Source organism: Mastomys coucha, unplaced genomic scaffold (assembly GCF_008632895.1).
Source record: "Mastomys coucha isolate ucsf_1 unplaced genomic scaffold, UCSF_Mcou_1 pScaffold6, whole genome shotgun sequence".
Classification (NCBI taxonomy): domain Eukaryota; kingdom Metazoa; phylum Chordata; class Mammalia; order Rodentia; family Muridae; genus Mastomys; species Mastomys coucha.
Genome location: NW_022196912.1, coordinates 17181977 through 17190859, shown reverse-complemented (window position 1 = coordinate 17190859; position 8883 = coordinate 17181977).

The window sequence follows — 8883 nt, the reverse complement described above, 5'->3', positions numbered from 1 at the left end:
TTGTAGGAATTGAGAATTGCTACTAGAGATTCTGAATAAGTGTTATTTCATTTCTTCACATTCATCAGTTCTTGAAAATTAAAACTACTCATGTGCAACGGGAAAGGTTTAGTTATTTGGTAAAATCACTGGCACAGCTTTTGTGCTCTGTATTTTAAGCATATATAAATGATATCATACATTAAATATAATTTCTACATTATTTTTCATAGTGAACCCATGTTATACCAAATATTTCCTCTTCTCCACCACCTTCTTTCTTCTTCTTCTTCTTCTTCTCCTTCTTCTTCTTCTTCTTCTTCTTCTTCTTCTTCTTCTTCTTCTTCTTCTTCTTCTTCTTCTTCTTCTTCTTCTTCTTCCTCTTCTTCTTCTCATTATTGTTATTATTATTATTATTATTATTATTATTATTATTATTATTATAAATAATAATATGGCAATGTGGCCCATGTCATGCTCAAACTCACTTTCCTCTTAGCAATATGTTCTGAGTGCTAGGACAATAGATGATTTCTCACTATTCTCCTTATCTTGAGCATTTTATTCCATATATTAATGTGTGAGTAGTAGACACTTTAAAGAGTATTTCTTAAGCTTCAGCTAAATAAATGTTTTCATGAGTAATATTTGGTATGAAATAAATTTCCCAAGTTGTTCTAACTAGCCATACTGTCAATAATAAGTAAATCTTTGGCTTGATACACACTGCAGGATTCTTGCTACAGCCATGAATATTGCTGTGAATCTTCTTAAGAGTATCCATGTACCTTTCATTTTTACTTTTATTTACAGTTATTAAATAGAGAAGTAGGAAGCTTCTCCCAGGTTTATATCTACTTTTCTTCACATAAGAACTCATTAGAGTTTTAATGAATTTGTTTCAATTTGTGATTTTATTTGGACAGATTTTCTATACTTAAGACATTAAGATTCCCTTTGCATGAAGAAATTACATTTCAATGTATTTATATGTTTTTTTGTCTTCCAGCAAAACTTTATCATTTGATCTATAGAGTTCTTAGAATTTCAGTGATATAAATTTACTTCTACCTTCAGTTTCTCTATTAAACAGTATTTAATTTCTCTGTGGCATTTTGAAAACCAAACCCACCATGGTTTGAATGTGTTACCAAATTTCATATGCTGGAAATAACCTTTAATATGAAGAGGACACATAAGAAAATGTCATTATATATCTGAATACCTCAAAACAGTGTAATTAATTGAGTAAGGCAGTAATTCTGATTCCTGATGAGTTTATATGTTTAAATCAGTGGCTCTCTCCTTTTTTTCCTCGTTATTTTATTTGTTTACATTTTAAATGTTGTTCCCCTTTGTTGTTTCCCCTTCCAAGCTCTCTATCCCATTCCCCTCCCACCTGCGTTTTTGAGTGTGCTTCCCCTCCCCATCAACTCCTGCCTCATTGCCCTAACATTGTCCTACTATGGGGCATTGAGCCTCCACAGGACCAAGGACATCCCTCCCCTTGATGCCAGATAAGGCAATCCTCAGCTACTTATGCAACTGGAGCCATGGATTCCTCCATGTGTACTCTGAAAGAGATTAAGGGGTTTGTTACCCCATTGGAAAAACAACAGTATCAACCAACCAGACTCCCAGAACTTCCAGGGAATAAACCCCCAAATCAGTGGTTCTCAAACTATGAGTCATGACCCCTTTAGAGGTTGAATGCCATTTCACAGCAGTCATATGTCAGATACTCTCTATATCAAATAGTTACTTTATTATTCATAATAGTAACAAAATTACAGTTATGAAGTGCCAACAAAATAATTTTGTAGTTGAAAGTCATCAGAACCTGAGGAACTCTATTGAGGTGCCACAGCCTTAGTAACTTTGAGAACTACTGGTTTAGCTAGTTCTAGAAACTCTTTGATATGTTTTTCTATACTGTGTGAATTGATTCTTAGCAAGAAATAGGCTGGTTTCTTTATGAAAAGCAGAAGCTTAGATTTTGGTTCATTTCTTTCCACCTAAATTGAGACGATTGGACTCTTCAAATAATGGTTTAGGAGTCATCAGGAGAATTGGACAGAGTTTACACATAAAGTATTGACTCAATTTTCTACTCAGCTTTTGATATTTTCCCCTTACCTTCTCAGATATCATAGAGGTATTAATAAATTCTAGGTTTTATATGTTGGAAGATAGGACTGTTGCAGGCTCTGTCAGAGATTTGGTGTCATCTCAGGGGTAAGGGTTGGTGTCCATGTTGGCAGGAGGAGTAGAATGACCCATGAAATCCACATGATCTTCAAAGATTTTGTTTACATCCAGAATAATAAATTTGTACTCATTCTTCACAGTAGTAATTTCACTTTCTATTCTACACAGAATTTATAATTATCAACATAGTAGGATTTGGGTTTCATAGGCATTAGCACAAGACTAAAGACTATGTGATATTAGTGGTTTTCTACACTTGATTCCTAATAATGAACTCCATTTAAATTATATTAACATGCTAATAACAGTTTATACAATTATTTTTACTTTACTATTATTATATTATTAACAAATCTATAATTTTTCTTGTGCATGTACCTTTTAAGTCATCAATCTTCCTTCAGTGAGAATTTATAACACTGCTTTGTGTATTTCAGTCTTCCTTCTTCGATTTCTTCGCTGTTTGAATAGTCATTCATGTTTGAGACCAGGAAGAATCTAGTTCTCTCTTCCATGTGGTAAGTGCTTTGACAATGGCTATTGTTACATGTATCATTATATGTATTTCCTCTCATTTACCTTTTGGCTAGATGTCTTCTGACCTTCTCCCCAGATATTTCTTTTGTCTTTTACCCTTGGATATTTCATATATTGCCTCTTAGACTGCCCTGAACACCCCAAGTTCATTTTTCCTCTTATGTGCTTACTCACATATGTAACTTCTGAAACTGACCTCTACAATGTCACAATATATACTATGTACTTAATATATGCTTTCTTAATATACTCCTTCTTACCTGGAATTCAACTTCTTATGTTCCAAAATATTTTATGTATAGAAAAGCTTCACAGCTTTCAACCAAGGCAGGGCTCTGGAAACTTTGACATAATCAGAGTCAAATCTATGCAAAAAGAAAGAAATGACAGAAAGCAACTCATAAATTCTCTCAGAAAGAAAGTTTTGAATGGCTGGAAATTGCTTTTTTACAGGGTGGGGTTAGTAAATCATCCAGGTAGATTAACAGAATTATAGTAATTAACAGTTGTAGTCTGATGTCTGAGAATACATATGGCTTCTAATTTCTGTTGCTGTTTATCATATTTATTAATTGAAAAATGAACATTTTCATGAAAAGACATGCCTTTTTGTCACACAAATTACCATTCAGCAAACAAAATTAATCACATATTATTCAACCTTTCAATAGAGGCTTACTCCCATGACACAGTATGATTTATCTAACAATTTGGGCAATTGGGTATAGTATTTTCCAATATGATTTTTCAGATTTTGGAAGCAATATAGAAAGTTTTTTCAGTATGACACTTATATAGGTGTGGATGGAAAGAGCTTTAGTTTTGTATATTTGGGGGTATGAAGAAGGCAAAAGAATTGACAAGGCCATATAGTCGGTATGAATCTCTTAAATTAGGACAAGTCTACAAGTATAGGAACTCTGTAGCCAGAAATATATAGTTTCTCAAACAGAGGGTAAGTTCAACAACAACAACAAAAAAAAACCTTTATGATGCAATAGTCCATTTTTTTTTACTGTTTTATGTTAACCTTGTAATTTGTCTTGGCACCTCATTTGTGTCCCCATCCATGCTATGAAGAATGGTTTTAGAACTGTTCTTGGGCAGAAAACCATAGCATAAATGACAATGTGTGGATTATGAACTGAGTCAAAAATTGACTGTGTACTCCTCCTTGCTATCATGGAATCAACTGTGAGATAAATATAGTACTCATTTGTGGTAAAAGATACATGGCCTACTCAAAATCTGGACTTCAGATAATAGCCACTAGGACTCCAAAGCAGTGAGTCTAATACAGGTAAGCCAGATAATCAGGTAGACAAAAAAATGTATAAGCATGAACAAACAATGTAAGTCAAGCCTGGCCAGATTAGGAGAGTAAGCTAGGTGATTTGAATAACTGAGCATAATTTCTATTCCATACTGACAATTTCCAAAGCAACATCTAAATAACATTTTTACACACACACAAACACACACACACACAAAGAGAGAAAGAAGTTATGAACCATGAGTGAAGGGGAAAAAAATCTATGATTCAGAAGAATATTTCACATAACTCAAATGAATAAGATTTGTGAATTTTAATTAAAAATGTGTTTATTTAATTCTCAAATTTGCACTGCCACCAAAGTGCCTCTGGGATAGCTAATGTGTTCTGACATAAACTTAGGCATGAAAGCTGCCTTTATTCATCTTCCTTGGGCATACAGAGGAAGCTGGCAATTTTGTTTCTGTCCAGCCTTTGAAGACAGTACACCATTATGGGGAGTCTATTCCTGATCCAAGAGTCAGACAGCATGGAATGCTAAGACGGGAGTTCTAGCAGGAGGAGGTAGAAAAATGGCAGGCACAACAAAAGTGAGAAGTTAGAAGAACTCAGAAAAAAAATAATAAACAGAATAATGGATTGAAAAACCAGCCTCATATAATTTGAAGACTTTTTTCTGATAACCACTTGTGCATGGGAAACAATACAAACACGATTATAAAATAAAAGAACACTGTTAAATTTGGGGTGGTCACAAATACTGAAATAAAAAGATAGGTACCTTAAAAGATTTCATTTATCGTATTGTTTTTCAAAAATTCTCACTAAATATAGACTTAATCCTTTTGGATCTACATACTTGACAATGGCCTTACAAAACCAGTCAGCTCTTATCAACTGCCTCTCTGATTATTCTTGTGTTTTTTCTTTTTCTTTCATTCCTCCAATACCATGGGTTAATAATGTGGACTGGGGCCTGATCATAGACCTCCAAAAAGAAGAGAGGACCAAACTTGGAATCCCAAACCTAAAGGTGGTCAAGACAGAAGCCCAAGACCTATTTATCATAACAAGGTTTTAGTCTAGCATACTTGAGTAATAATAGATATAATAGTTATCATCCCTGGAGGTGAACAGATTTTTATGAAATTAAACATATTTTTCTTGGTGTTTAGGAGCAAATATGGAATTCAAATCTGTGTGCCGACACTCCATAGGTTTGGCTCTTTAATATTCAATGATATAACTTCTTTGAAGTTTTGAAAACACTAAATATAAAATGTGATTACCATTGAAAATTAAAGCCATTGAAAGTGTGAAAGTGTTAGTTAAAAATACAGAGAGATTGGATTCAAAGCAATTGTGTGAGTATATACCATGCTTGTCTTTTGGGAATGAGTTACCTCACTCAGGATGATATTTTCTAGTACCATCCATTTGCCTGCAAAACTCAGGATGTCCATGTCCTTAAGTACAGAATACCCAAGATACAGTCCACAGAACTCAAAAAGGTCAACAAGCTGAAGTGTCCAAGTGAGGAAGCCTCAGTCTCACTTGGGAGAGAGGAGAAAGCAATCACAAGTGGGGAGGGAGGGAGGGACCTGGGAGGGAAAGTGCACTTCAGGGAAGGAGAGGAGTGGAGTGAAGGGGAAACTGTTCTGGTATTAGGTGAGGGGGAAAGGACTGAAGCCCTGAGGGCCAGCAGAAAGAAATGAAACAGGCAACCTTGGGAGATAGGAGGTTGGGGGGAACCCTCCAGAATGCACCTGGGAGATGAGAGACTAGCAGGACTCAAAGGGAGGGACCTTAGATGAAATATCCAAGAGTAAGGAGAGGGAACTTATAGAGCCCACTTCCAGCAGGAAGTCAGGACATCAAGTCCCATCCCAAGGTCACAACTCTGACCCATAATTATTTCTGTCTGAAAGTATTACAGGGATGGAATAGGAGAAGAACCTAAGGAAAAGAAAGTCCAGTGAGAGATCCAAAGTGGGATCCAGCTTAAGAGGAGGTCTGAAGGACTGACACTATTACTGAGGCTATGGAGTTCTCAGAAAAAGGGACCTAGCATGACCACACTCCAGAAGACCCAACAAGCAGCTGAAAGAGTCAGATGCAGATAGTTACACCAAACCAATGGACAAAAGCAGCTGATCTCTGTTGTTGATTAAGGGAAAGGCTGAAAGAAGCTGAGAAGAATGATACTGTAGGAGGACCAGCAATCTCAATTAATTTAAACCCCTGAGATCTCTCAAACACTGGACCACAAAACAGGGAGAATATACCACATTATATGAGGCCCCAAACACACATACAGTAGAGAACCTCCAAGGCTGTGTTCATTCAGAGATGATGTACCTAGCCTCCCCCCCTTTTTTTATTTGCTTGACATTTTCATGTTTAGACTTAGCATCATACTTGCATGAATTCAGTGTTAATAAAAGCTAGGTGATTGAACAGTTGCTAAGGCTCAGATTTAAGGGAACACTCTAAATGGCTATGTGAACAGTCAAGAAACAAATAATAGATGAAATCTTTTTATTTTTCCAGTTTGAAACAATATTAATTCATTATAAGGCAATACAATAGCTTAACAATATCTTTTTTATTACTTTTGGTTTTTTATTAGATATTTTCTTTATTTACATTTCAAATGTTATCCCCTTGCCTGGTTTCCCCTCCAAAGAAAACCCCCTATTTCCTCCCCACTCCTCCTGCTCACCCACAGACCCACTCCCAAATCCTAGCCCTGGCATTCCCATACACTGGGACATAGAACCTTCACAGGACCAAAGGCATTTCCTCACATTGAGGATCAACAAGGCCATCCTCTGCTACATATGCAGCTGGAGCCTTGAGTCCCATTATGTGTACTCTTTGGTTGGTTGTTTAGTCCCTAGGAGTACTGGGGGTACTGGTTAGTTCATATTGTAGTTCCTCCTATAGACCTGCAAAACCCTTCACCTCCTTGGGTCCTTACTCTAACTCCTCTATTGGGGACCCTGGGCTCAGTCCAATGGTTGCCTGAGAACATCCACCTCTGTATTGGTCAAGCACTGGTAGAGCTTCTCAAGAGACAGCTATAACAGGCTTCTGTCAGCAAGCCTTGTTGGTATCCACAATAGTGTCTGGTTTGGGTAGCTGTATATAGGATGGATCCCAGGTGGGGCAGTCTCTGGTTGGTCATTCCTTCAGTCTCTGCTCCACACTTTGTCTCTGTAACTCCTTCCATGGGTATTTTGTCTCCCCTTCTAAAAAGTACTGAAGTATCCAAACTTTGGTCTTCCTTCTTCTTGAGTTTCATGTGGTTTGTGAATTGTATCTTGGGTACTATAAGTTTCTGGTTTAATATCCATTTATCAGTGAGTCAATACCATGTGTGTTCTTTGTGATAAGATTACCTCACTCAGGATGACATTTTCTAGTTCCATCCATTTGCCTAAGAATTTCATGAATTCATTGTTTTTAATAGCTGAGTAGTAAGCAATTATGTAAATGTGCCACATTTTCTGCATCCATTCTGCTGTGGAGGGACATCTGAGTTCTTTCCAGCTCCTGGCTCTTACAAATAAGGCTGCTATGAACATAGTGGAGCATTTGTCCTTATTACATGTTGGAACATCTTCTGGGTATATGCCCAGGAGTGGTATTGCTGTGTCCTCAGATAGTACTATGTCCAATTTTCTGAATAACTGCTAAACATTTCCAGAGTGGTTGTACCAGCTTGCAATTACACCACCAATGGAGGAGTGTTCCTCTTTCTCCACACTCTTGCCAACATCTTGCTTTCACCTGAGTTCTTGATCTTAGCCACTCTGACTGATATGACATAGAATCTCAGGGTTGTTTTGCATTTCCCTGATGACTAAGGATGTTGAACATTTCTTTAGGTGCTTCTCAGCCATTTGGTGTTCATCAATTGAGAATTCTTTGTTTAGCTCTGTACCCCATTTTTAATAGGGTTATTTGGTTCTCTGGAGTCTAACTTCTTGAGTTCTTTGTATATATTGAATATTAGCCCTCAGTCAGATGTAGGGCTGGTAAAGATCTTTTCCCAATCTGTTGGTTGCCATTTTGTCCTATTGACAGTGTCCTTTGTCTTACAGAAGATTTGTGTGGCCCGCGTGGTCGTCTCGCCAACAAGAAAAGACACGTGGACACTAGGATCCTTTTGCAGCGACTTTTACTGCCCTCTCCCAGAGGGAAAAAGAGGCCGAGCCAATAATCAGCACTGCTTATATATACCACAGTGCGGTGTGTCCGCCCACAGCGCGGCGTGTCCGCCCATGATTGGCTGTTTGCTCATCACCCCACGTGACGCCCCGGAATGGGCTGTGACATGGCGTCTTTTCACTCTAAGCACATGCGCAAACAGTTGTTTACTAGGAGTTGACAGTGAAAGTAGGCGCGATCTTGCCATGGTGAATGCCTCTTCAGCTCCACCGTTCCCCACATCTCCCCCTTTTGTTTTAGTTAAAAGGGAAGGCCAAATATAGCAAATCAGAGAGTGCTTTTGCTCTGCCAGGGCCCCTGTCTTAGGTCATGCCACATCAAACCTGCAGCCTTACCCGTCATAGGATTACCCCCCCCCTCAGCCTGAGGGCTCCGTGTCTTAGGTTGGTCTGCATTTGGGGAAGGTTGCCCATCTCTGGGTACTCTGGAGCTGGCGTAGATCGTCTACTCTGACCCTGCTGGGCGGTCACTAGCAAAGGCGCTATTGGCCAGGGGAGGAACGAGACGATAGGAGGTTTTATGATTTGTGTAGCGCGGACAACCACACCACGGGAGAAGTTCCCTGTTCAATGGCCACAAGTGCCTAGTAATGACTACCTTGTCACGTTTTTGTTGGGTTTTGAGCTTACAGATCAACCAGAGAAAAAACACCA